The sequence below is a fragment of the Bidens hawaiensis genome, unplaced genomic scaffold (assembly GCF_021521415.1).
Source record: "Bidens hawaiensis isolate Kalapana, Puna unplaced genomic scaffold, B.hawaiensis_p1.1 tig00026619_1, whole genome shotgun sequence".
NCBI lineage: Eukaryota > Viridiplantae > Streptophyta > Magnoliopsida > Asterales > Asteraceae > Bidens > Bidens hawaiensis.
Genome location: NW_027494282.1, coordinates 90,740 through 108,890, shown reverse-complemented (window position 1 = coordinate 108,890; position 18,151 = coordinate 90,740).

The following is an 18,151-nucleotide window of genomic DNA, read 5'->3' as shown; positions in this document are numbered from 1 at the left end:
TAAGGATATAACTAGAGAGTATAAACAAATAAAAAAAATAATGCAACGTGATAAAACGGTTGCTAATAGGTTTAAAAGGAGTTTGGAGACTTTATGGCTTTAAATTATTATTATTATTATTGTTGTTGTTGTTATTATTATTATTACTATTGTTATTTGATAATCCCAACTATTTTATTTAATTTATATTTTTCAAATAAAAGAATGTTAGAAATAAACAATCAATACTAATTATTTATATATATATATATATTATCTATATACATGTTTAATGAAAAACATACTTGTTAGCACATGCATATATATTAATGGGAAGAATTATTTGACCATTTAAGCTAGATTGAATCAGATGAAAACATTTGCTTCATAGTAGTTATATATGTAAATGTATATGTGTGTAAATATATAAATATAGGTACATCCATATATGTATGTATGTATATATATATAGGGGAGGGATATTTTGAGAACCATGTTGAGTTTTAAGAACTTAAGAACTCCATTCTAGGCCACACATTTAATTAAATGGATTGGAATATGTGGTTGAGATTAAATCTGGCAAAAAAGTCAAAGTATGAGAGAGAATAAAGATGTAACTGATTACACTAACTTTTACGTCCGTTACATATGTGTAAAAAGTCGACTCGGTGCGTAAAAAATTCACTACGCACCGAGTCGACTTTTTACACATATGTAACGGACGTAAAAGTTAGTGTAATCAGTTACATCCTTATTCTCTCTCATACTTTGACTTTTTTGCCAGATTTAATCTCAATCACATATTCCAATCCATTTAATTAAATGTGTGGCCTAGAATGGAGTTCTTAAGTTCTTAAAACTCAACATGGTTCTCAAAATATCCCTCCCATATATATATATATATATATATATATATATATAGGTTTAAATTCAGGAGAGAAATTAAATTATTGTGAGAAATGAATATGGGCCTAAGGCCACTAGTTTTATTTTATGTTTTAAATGTTTAAAAATAAATGAGAAAAATATAAATGTAACAATAAATGCACTCTCTCTCTTCAATTAATGCAACTAATATAACCATAATACATCTCTCTCTTTTCAATTAATACAACTAATATAACCATAATAAATTCTCTCTAATTAATAAATATCATAACATAATATTTTTTTTTTCAATTGATATACTTAGAAAAATTATTTTTATAAATAATAAAAAAAATCATACAAATGTGTTCAATAAATATACAACCTACACAAAATATATGACCTACACTTGTTTTGAGCAATAAAAGCGTACAACATACAAAAAAGTATACAACTTACATATATAATTCGACGTCAACAATTATATAAACTAGACAAAGATACACATATCCTATACGTGTGTAGGTTATATGTTTTTCGTGTGTAGGTAATATGTTTTCTTAATCTTAGAACAAGTGTGTTATATGTTTTTGTGTAGTTTGTATATTTTTATTGACATTTAATGCTAACATATGTAAGATAGTTTTTTGTATTATTCATCACAACGTACCTACGTGTTGATAGATATTGATATATTGAGTTGGAAGAAATTGGTTTTGGATAGAAAAAAATTTAATGTATGAATAAATTGTATCTGTGTAGGATAAAATTTTCGTGTGTAGGTTATATGTTTTTCGTATGTAGGTTATACGTTTTCGTGTGCGTATGTAGTTTATTGATGCTGAATTTTGTGTGTCGGTTATATGTTTTTCGTGTGTAGGTTATATGTTTTCTTATTCTTAGAACAAGTGTATGTTATATGTTTTTGTGTAGGTCATGTACTTTTTTATTGATATTTAATGCAAACACGTGTAAGATAGTTTTTTATACTATTCATCACCTTATAACTACGTGTTGATGGATATTAATATATTGAGTTGGAAGAAATTGGTTTTGGATAAAAAAATTTTAATGTATAAATAAATTGTACTTATGTAGGATAAAAATTCAAGAGAGAAAAAATAAGTTATAAAAATAAATGAATTCTTAATATTTTTCAATTATAATAATTTGATTAGTTATATTAATTAAATAGATAGCTTTTATATTTATTAGTTATATTAATTGAAGAGAGAGCATGTATTATACTTTCCTAATTTATTTTTAAGCATTTAAAACCTAAAATAAAACTAGTGGTTCATATTCATTTCTCACATTTCTCATAGTAATCTCATTTCTCTCCTGAACCATCCTATATATATATATATATAACTTACAAATAAATACAAATAAAAAAATATATGATACAAGGGTAGAAATGAGGGAAAAATAATAGTTCCGGGGTTTGGATTTATAAGAAAAATCGTTTATTTGGAGTTATATATGAATATTTATTACAAAAGTGTTTTAAAATGCTTTAAAAAAATAAGAAAAACTGGGTCTAGGGCGTTCGAACCCGCGACCTGGCCCGTTCCAAGGTTTTAACCGTTACGCACCACCCATCAGGCTGGTGCTTTAAATTGTGAATGATACTGATTTGTGAAATATATAAAGAGATAGCAAAATAGAAACCCAATTTCAAAGATTAACCCTAGATATTCAAATTAGTTGATTTGTTGGTTAAATTGATTTAGGGTTATTGTTTGTCGATTAAAAACAAATTAAAAGCATATAACAATTACCAATTATGATGATGGATTAAAGGAAAACGCTTGATTACGCTTCACGGCTTCAACTCGAGATTGATATGGGTCTGGCGGCTTTGTAAACTGAAATTAGGTTAGGGGTTATTGTCGAGGTGATGAGGAGATTATGTGGTATGATTTAATTGAGTTTTAATCGAGTATTTATAGCGTATAAGTCCTAGGTTAGCCGCGGGTTTAGTTTTAGCGGACAAGCTGTCATTTTTAATCGTTTTCCAAATTTAGTGTGTCGGTGTGATCGTAATTGGGTGAAGAATCGTCTTTGTTAAGTCAATTCCGCGATTCATGGCGAGAAAAACAAGTTACCATAAGAGGGGGAAGGGTTATCGGCCGTGAGAAGAGAAGGAGAAGGAAGAAGAACAATTTTTGAAAATTATTTGCAGTTTAGTCCCTGGTCTTTAGAGTTGGATGCACAATTGGATTTAAAGATAATTAAGGGGGTGTTTTACATATCTTGATAGTTAGAATATTTTATAAAAATAACCGAAACTAATTCAGGCGTCATGAAATAAGATAAATGAGCGATAATAAATTTATTAATTTGATTTCGTAACAGTAGACCGAGAAAAAAAATGGGTCGGGTTTTAGGGTCCGAAATTTAATGAATGTTACAGTATTCACAACTTTTGAAAATTTCGTCCCGAAATTAAAGAAAAACCATAAATAAAGAAAGAAAAAAAGTGTAAAGAGGAAACCCCCTTATATATATATATATATATATATATATATATATATATATATATATATATATATATAACACAGATTTTCAAGTGACTCGGATAACGGTACAAACGGAAAATATGACAACGACACTTATATATAGGATGTACCAGCGGCGTATCCACCATGCCCTTGTCACATCGATATTTGTACCGTCTCTCAAAGTCACCCTAGTTTCTGGGTTATGACACACAACCGTATTCACAATGAGTCTCATGCATGGATTTTGATAATTATGTGTGCACTCATAATTATTTAGATTGTCGCATGATTCACATAGTTCGTCCCGTTGTGTGGGTTTGAAAACAAGGTAAGAGAATTTTTTTTAAATTAAAATATAAATAGCATTAATTGCTCAAGAGAAATGAAACTAAATAAATACGTGAAATTTGATGACCATGAATAACGAGTAAATAAACTTTGATATATATATATATATATATATATATATATATATATATATATATATATATATATAAAGTATAACGAAATTGTTGAAGTTAACCATTGAAAATAATAACAACAAAAGGAAACAAATTACATGGAGGAAATTTTGAAATTAGATAAGTAATTTACACATTCGATGTATAGAATACTTGCGAAGACAATCATATTCACGAATATGTATTCACAACACACGAATCACATGATTAAAGAATATAATAATAGTGAGGCTTGAATTCAAGATTATAAGAGAATGAGGTGAGTTTTGGGGAATTTGGGTAGTCATGTATTAAAATATCGAAATAAAATTTGTATCTGTGACTCCTATTAGATAACTATGTACAACACATGTTCATAGTCCCAATTTCTAAAACAAAACGTTAGTAGAAAATCGGTGATAGGTAGTTCATGATACAAATACGGTTCTATTAGATAACCATGCACATCATCATGTACTTAGTCCGGGTAAATAACCGGTCATAGACCACGTGAATTGTGATAATAAATTGCGTAACAATAAATAGTGCAATAAACGACATAATGGGAATAGATGAGAAATTGCATTCAATAATAAATAACCATGATTCTCATTCATAACAAAACTTTATTCATAACAATACTTGAGATTAAGTCATTACACTAAGTTTAAAACAAAAAGAATTTGGTAAAATAAATGTCTCTTGTGTAGCATGTATTCTTGAAAGGTGAGGCTTAGACTTGGGAACCATTGATATAACACACTTGTCCTTGAGTACCTTGAGCAACTTGGTGAGCTTGAGGTTGGTTGGGTGGGTTTCGGTTGGCTTGGGTATTGGGAATAGGTTGGGCTTGAATGGGTTAGGCTTGGATTGGTTGAGGTTGAATCACTTGGGCTTGGTTGAATTGTGCTTGAGTAGTATAGGTTGGATAAACTTGGGCTTGATAAGCTTGACATTGAGTGGTTTGGGTTGGGTAAGATTGAATTTGGTTCATGTGTGCGAGTCTTGGGCATGCATTGCAGAAATGGCTAGGATCTCCACAATTGTAACAAGCTCTAATAGTTGAGGGTGCTTGGGTAAACGGTTGAGCATAAGGTAAAACTTGGGGTTGGGTAAGAGGTGATGTAAATGGTTGAATCGTGGGTTGGTTGAGTTCATGACATGTGGTAAAGAGGTGACCAAAACGACTGCAATGAGTGCATTGATAACACTTAAGGTTAGGCGAATGGTGGAATTTACACGTATCACATAAAGGGTGAGGTCCTGTGTAGGGCTTCTTGGTGGGTTGAGCTTGTTGGGCTTGCGATTGGGCCAAGACATAGTTTTGGGAATTTGACTTTCTTTTGTTGTTGCAGTAATGGGGTGAGTTGTTGTTGTGTTTGGAGGATTCGGGCTTATAGGATTCAGTCCTGGACTCTTTGGTGGGCTTGGATGTAGGCTTATCATTGGGCCTTTTGGAATTCTTCCGCATCAAAGTCCTGGCCTTAATGTGATTCTCGGTGAGGGTGCCGGCTAGGGTAATGGCATCATGAAGATCCTTCGGGTCACGACTTAGGACGGAATCTTGGATTTACATTGGCAAACCCGTGATGTACTTGTCAATGGCACGCTCCAAGGGAGTGGCCATGTGCGGGATGAGGAGGCTCAATTTGTGGAATCGGTTGTTGTAGGACACATTGTCACCACCTTCTTGTTTTAAATTCCCAAACTCTTCTTCCAACTTTTGGAGCTCATATTTCGGGCAAAATTCCTTGAGCATGAGTTCCTTAAGGTCGTCCCATGGCAAGGCCATGGCAACCTCAGCCCCAAGGGCTTTCTTTTTGCTATTCCACCAAGTAAGGACACTTAATTTGAAAACGTTTGAAGCGCATGTGCTCTTCTTTTCTTCCGGGCATGCACAATGGAGGAACACGCTTTCCATGTGCTCAAACCATTTGAGGAGGGTGGTAGCACCCTCGGTCCCAAAGTAGTCGGTCGGGTTAGCATTCTTAAATTACTTGAATGAGCAAACAATTGGGTTTGGGTTTACGGAAGCATTCACAGTTTGGAGTTGAGAGATGAGTATTGAGAGGGCTTCTACGATTCCCTTTGACGCGGTCACAAATATACATGCTTTTATATAAATATTTCCTACACTCTGAATAAGCTTTTGATTGTTTTTGTTAAAAACTACTCTAAATTAGTTTATACTTAAAATATATAAGTCATGAATGAAAAAAATTAATAAAATAAAAAAAATGAGAAAGTAAGAAAAGAATAAAAAGTCACGTGAGAGTTTTGTTTGTTTTAATTTTAAAAAAAATAATAAGATAATCATGAATCATGATGATCTTAATATGTTACATAAGCTAAAAGAAAAAAAAAGAAAGAAAAGAAAATAGAATGAAGTGGGCTCAAAAATTAGTTTACGTCTAATAGTCTAGTAAGTTGGCATCATTATTAATTTGTTTTACTGAGATCGTAAATCTTCTAAGACAGGCCCATGAAAGAGAGTCGGTTATCATTGAATATATAAAGGCTTTTAACCTGCTAGTGGGGAGGGGAGGGGAGGAAAGAAGAAGCCGCAATATATATATATATATATATTGATTGGGAACAAAGCAGCCGAAAAACAAGAAAGAGAAGAAGCAATAATAGTTTTGTGTCCGGGTTCGACACCTACTCGTCCAAACTAAAGAAGGAATTATTATTTTAGCATATTCTCTCCATATTCTTTGTTATTCTAGTTATGACTTTCCAAACATATCACCTTTATCAAAGGCTTGATTATTGGCTCTTAGTTATATAAAGAGGAGCCTTCTGTATTAATTTTGAATAACGCTTTTTACTAATTTCCAATATATCAAAAAGGGGTGTCATAATTTATTATGGTATCATAGCTTTCACAAAAGATCCTCTAAAAAAATCCACCTTGCTAATGCAGCCAACCTCCTCACTCGTAAGTGCATATCACATGGTTTCTGATGACGAGCAACAAAGGGCTCTTAGCGGGAAAGATGGTCGCAACCGCGATGGGTGTTTTAAGCGCGGCGGGTATCCCGAATGGTGGTCGGGTAAAAGCAAACCAGAAAGGGCAAAGCCAAAGGCTGCTTGTGTTGAGGGGGAGACGAGTCCTATACCGGGAATGACTAACGTGCAATACCAACAATTTATTAAGTTCTTTGGAAACAGGAATGGCGTGGATGGAAGGATTCAAACCTGCGTGGGCAAAGCCCACATGATTCCAACCTCCTCACCCGTAAGTTCATATCACATGGTTTCTGATGACGAGCAACAAATGGCTCTCAGCGGGAAAGATGGTCGCAACCGTGATGGGTGCTTTAAGCGCGGCGGGTATCCCGAATGGTAGTCGGGTCTAAGCAAACCAGAAAGGGCAAAGCCAAAGGCTGCTTGTGTTGAGGGGGAGACGAGTCCTATACCGGGAATGACTGACGTGCAATACCAACAATTTATTAAGTTCTTTGGAAACAAGAATGGCGCGGTTAAGGAAGAAAGTGTCCCGATGGCTAATATGGCAAGTAACATTGGTAAGGAAGGTAAATGGGTAATTGACTTGGGTGCAATCGAGCATATAATTTTTGATGATTTTATGCTCAAAAATAAAACAAAACGAAACCATGAATCGCCTGTCACCATACCTAATGGAGAGGCTATTCCCGTCCAAGGTAGGGGTGATTTTGTCCTACCTAACGGGATGATAATTAAAGATGTCCTTTATGTTCCGGAATTCAAGTGTAATTTATTGTCGGCTAGTAGACTATCACAAGACCTACAATGTGCCATAACATTTTTCCGGATTTTTGCGTTGTGCATGGCTTGAGTTCAAGGGCATTGATTGGAGTGGGTGATTGCGAAAGTGGTCTATACAAGATGCAAATGGTTCAAGAAAAAAGACAGGTGATGATGACAACTCTTAGTACATGGCACAAGAGATTGGGTCACCCGTCAAATGGTAAACTACCTCATGTTGATTTTCTTAAAAATGTTTCTTCCAATTCCAAAGATTTTTGTGACTCGTGTCTTAAGGCTAAGTTTACAAGATTACCATTCCCTATAAGCACCACCAAGACTCATGCTTGTTTTGATTTATTGCATTGTGACGTATAGGGTAAGTAACGTACACCTTTTTTCACACGTGCAAGTTATTTTTTAACAATAGTGGAAGACTATAGTAGGGCCGTATAGTCTTGTAAATTTTCATAAAATGATACAAACTCAATTTTCATAAAATGAGTTATTTCTTCACAAACATAAACACCTTTTTTAACAAGTTATTTCTTCTCAAACATAAACACGAGGCAAGCAGTTGTCTTGTAAATTTTCATAAAATGATACAAACTCAATTTGAGAAAAATATTAAAAGGATAATATGTGATAATGGTGAGGAATTTACTTCAAATCAGATGCTCTAGTTTTATGCCAAGGAAGGAATAATCTTGGAAACAACTTGTCCACATACACCACAACAAAATGGTGTGGTGGAACGGAAACACCGACATTTGTTGGAAACGGCACGAGCATTAAGATTTGAAGCCAAGTTACCGACAAAATTTTGGGGTGAGTGTGTTCTTACGGCTACACATGTCATAAATCGAATGCCGTCCGAGGTAATTGAAAACAAAACACCTTATGAAGTATTATACAAAAGCACTGAAACAAAGGGAGATAAATTTGAGGCAAAAGGAAAACCGGGTATGTTTTTGGGATACCCACAAGGAACGAAAGGGTACAAGATCTATGATACCCAACACCACAAAATTATCATTTCAAAAGATGTTAAATTCATGGAAAATATTTTTCCATTTGCTAATCATGAAACAGAAAAAGAAGAAATTTTTATATTGCCTCAAAAGTGGTGTTATGAAGAAGAACAAATAGTGACACAAAAAGGATAAGGAGGATGTTTTAGAACCACATAACATGCCCAACGAAGAGGTCCATTCTAGACCAGAAGCAAATCCAACAAATCTAGAACACATTTAGGTAAATGCAGAAAACATTAATGTTGGGTCGCAGCCCAACACAGAAACTACATCATCTGATGCTTTTGGGTCTGAAAATGGGCCTCCACAAGAAACTATTTTTGAGCCTAACACAAAAATGGGACTTCAAGAAATAGGCAAAACCTTGGGCCAGCCCAATCTTGAAATTCAGATGTTGGCCCGAATATTGAATCAGTGAATGAAGACGAAGACAGACATAACTCGAACTTCCAAAGAGAGAAAAGAACCAGATTTCGTCCCAAGAATTTTGACGCCTATGAAATCAAGCTTCTACCATTTATAGACCACGAGAAAACCACTTCTAATCAAACGTCCTCAACGGTATATCCCTTAGTACATTACATTTCCAATGATAAATTTACTAACAGACATAAAGCGTTTTTGGCGGCCATTACTTCACGTAGTGAGCCAAAACACTTTAAACAGGCCGCACGAGACTCAAACTGGAGTGAAGCCATGAAGAAAGAAATCCAAGCTCTTGATGCTAATGAAGCTTGGACTTTGGGGAAATTTCCGGAAGGAAAACGAGCAATAGACTCAAAATGGGTTTATAAGATTAAATACAAACCGAATGGAGACATCGAAAGATATAAAGATTGTCTTGTGGCAAAAGGTTATACTCAAATGGAGGGTATAGACTTTCATGAAACTTTTGCAGCCGTTGCAAAGTTAGTAACGGTCCGAACCCTTCTAACTGTTGCCACAAAACGTGTAACGCCCGTAAATTTCGTTAATCGGCTCAATCGTTTATAAATGTTTGTTTAAAAGCCGGGGTTTCATCTTCCTAATTTAGAGCCTTGTAATACGTTTTAAAAAGTCCGTTTATCCATCCTTTTGCTCAAAACATCGCCTCTTATAACTTAAGGTGTTAGATTTGTATGTAGCACCCGACATTTTCGTTTATCGGCATGAGACATTTGTAGAGTTCGTGTAAATTTTCGGGATTGATCCGGTATTCTTCGGGGGACCTCTTTGTCATTCATGTAAGTCCTAATTTTCATAATTTGGGAACAAAACACCCCATTTGAATTCTTGATGGGCTAGAATGTTAATTTATTATAACAATATCAAAACCCTAACTCACTTCCTCCCTATGACCGATAAGTAGTTGCAGCCCCCCTCCCCTTCATGTTTTTTTCACCTATCCAACCGTTCTCAAGTGATATTTATCCAATTCAAGGTTAGTATTATGTAATTGAAAGTTTTTTTCATCATTAAAACCTTTTATTGAACCCTAAAGATGTCATAAACATGTTAGGGTTTGAGTTTTGATTAAAACAGTTTTTGACAGATTCGTACTCGTTTATTGTTTGGTTTGTAACTCGATGAAAATTGATTGTTTTTGATCGATTCTTGTTTCTATAATGTTCTACTTTGAGTCTAGTTGGTATAATATGTAATTTTTGGACGAGATTTGAATGGTTTTTATGATTTTATAAGATCGAGTGCCAAAGCTGATGCGGGATGACGGATTCTGGTATGTCTTCCCGACATCATAACTCTTTTTCGACAAGTCCAAATTGGTTGGTTCCGCTTCTGGAACTTAATATTTTGAGTTAGGAATCAAACCCAATTGGAATTGTTTAACTTTGTTGGGTAATGATTTTTATAAAAATAAAACCATTTTGTTGCGCACTGAAATAGCTGCTCATACCTTTCTGTGTTGGAGGAATTTTTATGATTTTTGTGTCCACTAGAAAAATATTTTTATAAACCTAAGACATTTATTAAAGTCTGGTAAAAATTTAATAATTTATTTCAAAGGTTATCCTATGTAATTAAATGCATCTTCGCATGCTAAAATCTGCATGTTTTACTCGTTATTGATCGATACGTTCGTTTTAGGCTTAACCAGTGGATGTTCAATTGTGTTCTTGTCGAGGATGTTTAAAGTGAGGTGTTGCTCCGTCATCTTCCTAGGTATGTCATATGTGTTTTACCTTAGTATCGTGGGCTACGAAGCTCGTTTGATTGATCAATTGTCAATAGATTGAAAAACTAGGATTTCGTTTGTCTAGTTTGTTGATTGTCGCGTTTAGCGCGTTGTTTGAGGGAATTAACAACCAATTCAGATTGTGTAGCCTCGATATGTTATACGGGCTGTGAAAAACTAAATTTTTATGTTAATGGGCTTGAATTGGTTGTCGGTTACTCAAACGGGTCGGTACAACGCCAATTCGCGTTTATTGGTAGTTTGTGCATCTTGCTTGCGAATTACCGACCCATCCAACTCGTGTAGCGTCGTGTGGACTTGTTGGATGTGATTTTACTAAATTTGGTCCACACGGGGCTGAGTTGGTTGCTAAGTGCATAAACAACCCGTTAACGCGCGTGTTCGATAAAATTAACAACTTTCGGGTGTAGGTTGGAAATCCTTTGTCCCCGGAATTAACTAAGGGTGGGTTTGGTAAATACATGGCCTCGGGGGCTGATGTAAACGATATTAGTATGGTTGGGGGCTTTAGGTCCATCAAACCATATTAGAACGCCTCGTAGGATAAACGAGTCGATTCGGTACCGTTAGTAATTATTGTTCGTAATCCGACAGGCTTTTGAGTTGTGGAAGTACTTAAGGGTCCTCTAGCCCGTTGTGATTGTGTGCCTCGTGTCAGGTGAGTTCATGATGCCCCTTTTTACTCTTTTCAAGTTTTGGGCTAGCATACACACCGTATTGCAATCTTACCCGATTTTACTCGTTTAAACTCTTTGGGTTATTTGTATTTGTGGACTTATGAAACTATGTGTGAATTATATTCCATGCCTTAGGATATTTGAGACTCGTTTATGGTCATATATTCCTTAAGGTTATATATATTACTTAAGGCCTAGGCTCAAGGATATAGGCTTACTCGTATCATAGCATGTCTTGAGATGATATTTATGTATGTATACGCATGTGTTACTTTATGACCATAGGATTACTTTTAGTATGGTATATTTTGGAATGATGTATGTATATATATATATATACACACGTATGTTTATACATGCGTTATTTTATGGCCAGTTATTGGCGATGTTAATTAGTCGTTATCGACTAAGGATGTTTGTGTATGCCCACTTTGTGTTAGCATACGTTGGATGGAATGTTACGTGTTTGGGTTGTACGTGTGCTCGACCCTGATGTTATTACTCGGATGTTACTTGTTTGGGTTGTACGTGTGCTCGACCCTGATGTTATTACTCGGATGTTACGTGTTTAGGTTGTACGTGTGCTCGACCCTGATGTTATTACTCGGATGTTACGTGTTTGGGTTGTACGTGTGCTCAACTCTGATGTTATTACTCGGATGTTACATGTTTGGGTTGTACGTGTGCTCGACCTTGATGTTATTACTTGGATGGTAAGCATAGGGATATAATTATATAGATATATAAGTATGACTCATTATGGTTCATTATGGCCTAACTGTTCATATCCCATATTATATTTTAAACACTTGGAATTATTTATATAGATGTCAATATTTTAAACACTTGGAATGATTTATATAGATGTCAATATTTTAAACACTTGGAATGATTTATATAGATGTCAATATTTTAAACACTTGGAATGATTTATAAAGATGACAATATTTTAAACACTTGTAATGATTTATATAGATGTCAGTATTTTAAACACTTGGAATGATTTATATAGATGTCAATATTTTAAACACTTGGAATGATTTATATAGATATCAATATTTTAAACACTTGGAATGATTTATATAGATGTCAATATTTTAAACACTTGGAATGATTTATATAGATGTCAATATTTAAAACTTGAACTCACTCAGCTCAAGCTGACTTTGTGTGTATGTTAGTGTGAGTTTCAGGTTAAGAGGAGGATGCTTACCGCTTGGACGTGCTCGAGACTACTCATTCGGTTGAAGGCATAGCTAGTTGGGAAAAATTTAATAATGAAGACTGTTTATTTTTAAGTTATTACTTAACGCATTTAAATTTTGTTTTGGGCATATTTCCCGGTTTTTGGGATCTTGTTTTAGTGCTTGTGAATTTTCGCTGCTTTTATACTCTGAACTAGTTTTTAAAATGAAATGGGTTGCCTTGAGTTTAAAAGAAAATTTTGTTAAGTTTTGTGAATCTTGGCACTTATTATTCTGCTGTTATTTACTTTGAATCGGTTTTAAATAAAACAAAAATTTTCTTGGTTTTAAATTTTTATAAGTTTCTTGTATGATTACCAACTGTAGGATTCCCGGGATTCGGGGTCTTACAAAACGAGGATGGCATATTCACCAACTAGACATAAATAATGCTTTCCTCCATGGCGACTTAGACGAGGACATTTATATGAAGATACCCCAAGGCTTTGGCAAACCAGAAGATGTTAGGGTATGCAAACTAAAGAAATCCTATATGGTCTAAAACAAGCGTGAAGAAATTGGTATAAAAATTTACCAACTCCTTGGTGGGAATCGGGTTCAAACAAACAGGGGCTGATCACTCCTTATGTGTGCTCAAAGATAAAGATATTTACATTGCTGCGCTAATTTATGTTGATGATGTTATCGTTGTTAGAAATGATTTAACCAAGATAAAGGAGGTCAAGAACTTTCTCGATAATAAATTTAGCATTAAAGATCTTAGTCCCTTGAAGTTTTTTCTTGGAATCGAAGTGGCTAGAACAAAAGAAGGTATGGTACTAAGTCAACGCAAGTACACACTCGATATTCTAGAAGAAAAAGGAATGTTGGGTTGCAAACCGAGTTTGTTCCTAATGGAACAAAACTTAAAACTTGATAAGTTTGATGAAGAGCCTTAAACCAACCCTCATCAATATAGAAGACTAGTCGGCAAGCTTCTTTATTTGCAAGCCACACGACCCGACATCACTTATGCTATAAACGTTTTGAGTCAATTTGTTAGTGACCCAAGAGAAAGCCACATGGAGGCCGTCAACCGTGTACTAAGGTATCTTAAGGCCACCCCGGGACAAGGGATCCTTTTACCTAAAGGAGGTGGAACCGAGCTCACCACTTATTGTGACGCTGACTGGCTCGAGTGTCCATTCACAAGAAGGTTCAGAATCGGATACATACTGCTTTTAGGAGGAGCTCCCGTCTCATGGAAATCGAAAAAGAAGTCCGTTATTTTACGATCTTCGTTCGAGGCCGAGTACCAGGCAATGGCAAATTTGGTTAGTGAAGTTTTATGGATGAGGTGGTTGTTATAGTTTCTTGGAATACCACCAAAAGGTCCGACACCTCTATTCTGTGATAATCAGACAGCCCGCCACATAGCCAACAACCCTGTTTTTCACGAAAGGACCAAGCATGTTGAGATGGATTGCTATTTCGTCCGTGAACGTGTAGAATCCAAAGAAATACGACCAATGAAGATTGATACTAAAACACAGATTGCCGACCTCCTAACAAAACCCTTGGGAACGATTCAGCTTCGTAGCTTACTTAACAAGTTGGGCATGCAAGAACTTCATGCTCCAACTTAAGGGGGAGTAAAGAAGGAATTATTATTTTAGCATATTCTCTCCATATTCTTTGTTATTCTAGTTATGACTTTCCAAACATATCACCTCTATCAAAGGCTTGATTATTGGCTCTTAGTTATATAAAGAGGAGCCTTCTATATTATTTTTGAATAACGCTTTTTACCAATTTCCAATATATCAAAAAGGGGTGTCATAATTTATTACAAACATCCTTATTTTCGTCATGAACTCATTATTTGAACCTTATTTATTTGGTTTGTTCTTGAGTATGGTCGTTGGCTAAACCCTCAAACTGCCTAGGTTATGATGAACTTTTGTTGACGTTGGATTTTAGTTTGGATTTTATTTTTGTTATGGTTTATGATTAAGTAAAAGGTTTATTGTTATTCATTCGATGCATATGTGTGCTTAGGATTGTTTGGTGAATTTATTGTTTTACAGTTTCCTTGATGATTGTTTCATATAATAGGATTCTGTTAGGTCATCAACTGTGTGTTTTTGACTAGTTTATGGTTGATATGCATTAAAACCATAGGAACAATATTAATAAATCAAATAGACCTAAGTGTGTTGCTAATCTAAATAGTTGTAAGGTGATAGATTATATGATAAGTGTTGGTTGATTAAGACTGCTAGATTTAGTTCTTCGTAAGGAGTCCGTCTAGATTTGATTTTTCAGCTTTGTTTATCTAGTCGAGTGAATACTTTAAACTACCTTTGATTCCCGCACTGTAAGGTAGGATTTCATTATAAAGGTACTTGTCATAAAATAATTAGCGACCGTAAGCGAGTCTAATTAAACTGGTGTTTTTAAGAACTTAATAGAAATCCATAGATGTCTTCTTTAGAAGGGTCAGGGGCCCTGTTCGGGTTTTCTTTATGTGACTATTTTATGATACCGGTTTCATAGCATAGCATTTTCAACTATTTGATAATTGATACATTAGGGATTCTAGCCTAGGTGGTTGCTTGTCATTGTTTGAATTAAGTTCTAAGTTTAGTCGTCTTTAGTTTTATTAATTAGTTTAAATTAGTTTATTTTAGTAAAACAAAATAATAATAAATAGATAGTCGTGTTTGTAGTTAAGTCTAATTTAGCTAGTTAACGTAATTAAAAGAGTCTCGTGGGTTCGATATCCGGACTTACTTAACTGTACTAAAGTCGACCGGTTCACTTGCCGGTTAGTAGTTTTAGTTAAGTTAAGAGTCTAGAATTATTACTTTGTGTCTAGATTAGCGTTTATTTAGTTAAGAAATTAATAACTACTTTTAGCACATCACCCTTCGTAATGCGGGACGACATGCTACGACCAGAGTTGCCAGTGCGACGATTACGGTTGATGGGGCGGGAAGAAGACATGCTACAAGGACGAAATTTTGAAAAATTTATTAGATTTTGGGATAAATTTTTATAACTATGCAATTTTTATTTTTATTTTTTTTACTTTTATTTTTCTTTTTTGTGAAAATTCGTGAGGGTACAAAATAATTTTTTTTATTAGCCTTAACTTGGAGTACAGATAAAATTGATAATTAAATGAAATGTTAAAATTTGAGCAGTGAGTTGATATGTACATGAAAATAATCATTCATAACAAAATAAAAAAAAGTTTAAACCAAAACAAAAAAAAAATTCATTGTTGAAATGTCCATGTATCATCACCATGGCTTAATTTTCCAACAACTTATTTAAAATTGATTGAAATCGAGATAAGGACGTTGAGATGAATGATTGGAGTATCCATGTATCACCGTGGCTTTTCCCACCAATTCTTTCAACTAAAACATAATAAGGAAGAACCGAGTTTAGCTACGTATCACCGTGAATTCGGTTATGATTTAAGGATGTGATCATCACATGACCACGATTGATACAATGAGGGTAGTAGATTCGTGAACATTTGGTGTGATACGCTTTGTCTTAACAAGTTTCCAACTCACATCTCACCCTCCAGGAAGATAACCAGGTCACATGGCTGATCGAGATTTGTGCGCATTGCACTTCCTTAGGCTCCCAAGCCTTGGTGTCAAGGGATTGGTGTACAGGTGTGTCCCCCTTACAGTTACTACGTATCCGTTACACGAATCATCCTCAACGAGAGGGGAGGAAAAATGGTGGGAATTCTTAAGGAATTTCCCAATTTTAAAATAATAACTAGGGTTTTGAAAAAATTTTTGAGAGTGAAGCATAGTCTCGGAATTGTGTGTGCTTTGGGTACAAGAGTAATATCAAATCATTAAATAGTATTTAAGCTACCGTAATCAATCATATAAATTAGGGTGCAAACACGTAAAAGCATATCACGTATAGAGACCCTAAGCATGCTACAAGGTCGTTAAATCTAACCATCTATCTTATAGCCTTCGGCTCTGATACCAATCTGTCACATCCCGACCAAAGGCGGAACATTGGGGCGTAACGTATTGATTGGACAGTAGCTCAAAAGACACTAAATAAAGCGACAGTAATTATTTAACTTCATTAACATTAAACAAGTACACAAATTCATTAAGTAAGTATATCATAACTTGTAATTTGAATAAATATCCTAAGGTCAACTAACTATCTTCGATCTTGAATATATCAAATACTTGAACCTATAACATGTATAAAAATAGAGTTTGTCAACACGAATGTTGGTGAGAATACATAAGTTTTAGTTGTATATATATATATGTAAATCACAATTCATATGTAAATGGTGAGCATTACAAAACTTATGAAAATGTAAACAACCAAATAGATGTGGACCCGTTCCAATTGATATAAAATCAATGTACTTGGGTAAATGTATGATCATACTAGATGGGAATAGATGAGGATGAGATACCAACCGCCAAACATAAAATAATAAAATAAACACTTAAGCACATAGAGCACAATCATAAGGAATGCAATAATCACACATAAACATAAATTGAATTGCGTTTTAAATAGATGAGTAAATAAAATTAACATGAGTGAAGTTAATAAGGTATACATGCTACCCCAAAAAAAATGGAAAAAGGGGGTTTGTAACCTCACCTTAATGAATGGATTAACGGAGACGAGATGGCGATAAAAATTAAGATATAAACAGTCGAGCTCCTCGGGGTATGTCGACAAAAGTTCCTAGATGTTTACACATAATATTGATTAATTGAAATGAAATATTAACAAGACTTGTAATGACTTTGGGATTCGATAGGGCTATAAGCACAAGTTTGTTATTAGAAAATTTATTAGTTTAGTTTTCAATATTGCGGTTTATAATCAGGTTGAAAGAGTTGGACCTTTTAGGGTTTAGATTATTTTATTTATTAGTTATTTACTTAATAATATTATTACATTTACTATTTATAAGGATATAACTAGAGAGTATAAACAAATAAAAAAAATAATGCAACGTGATAAAATGATTACTAATAGGTTTAAAAGGAGATTGGAGACTTTATGGATTTAAGTTATTATTATTATTATTATTGTTGCTGTTGTTGTTATTATTATTATTATTACTACTGTTATTTGATAATCCCAACTATTTTATTTAATTTTTATTTTTCAAGTAAAAGAATGTTAGAAATAAACAATCAATATTAATTATCTTTATATATATATATATATATATTATCTATATACATATACATATTTAATGAAAAGCATACTTGTTAGCACATGAATATATATTAATGGGAAGAATTATTTGACCCTTTAAGCTAGATTGGATCAGAGGAAAATATTTGCTTCATATTATTTATATACGTAAATGTATATGTGTGTAAATATATAAATATAGGTACATCCATATATATATATATATATATATATATATATATATATATATATATATATATATATATATACTTACAAATAAAAATATTTTTGAAACAAGGGTAGAAATGAGGGAAATATAATAG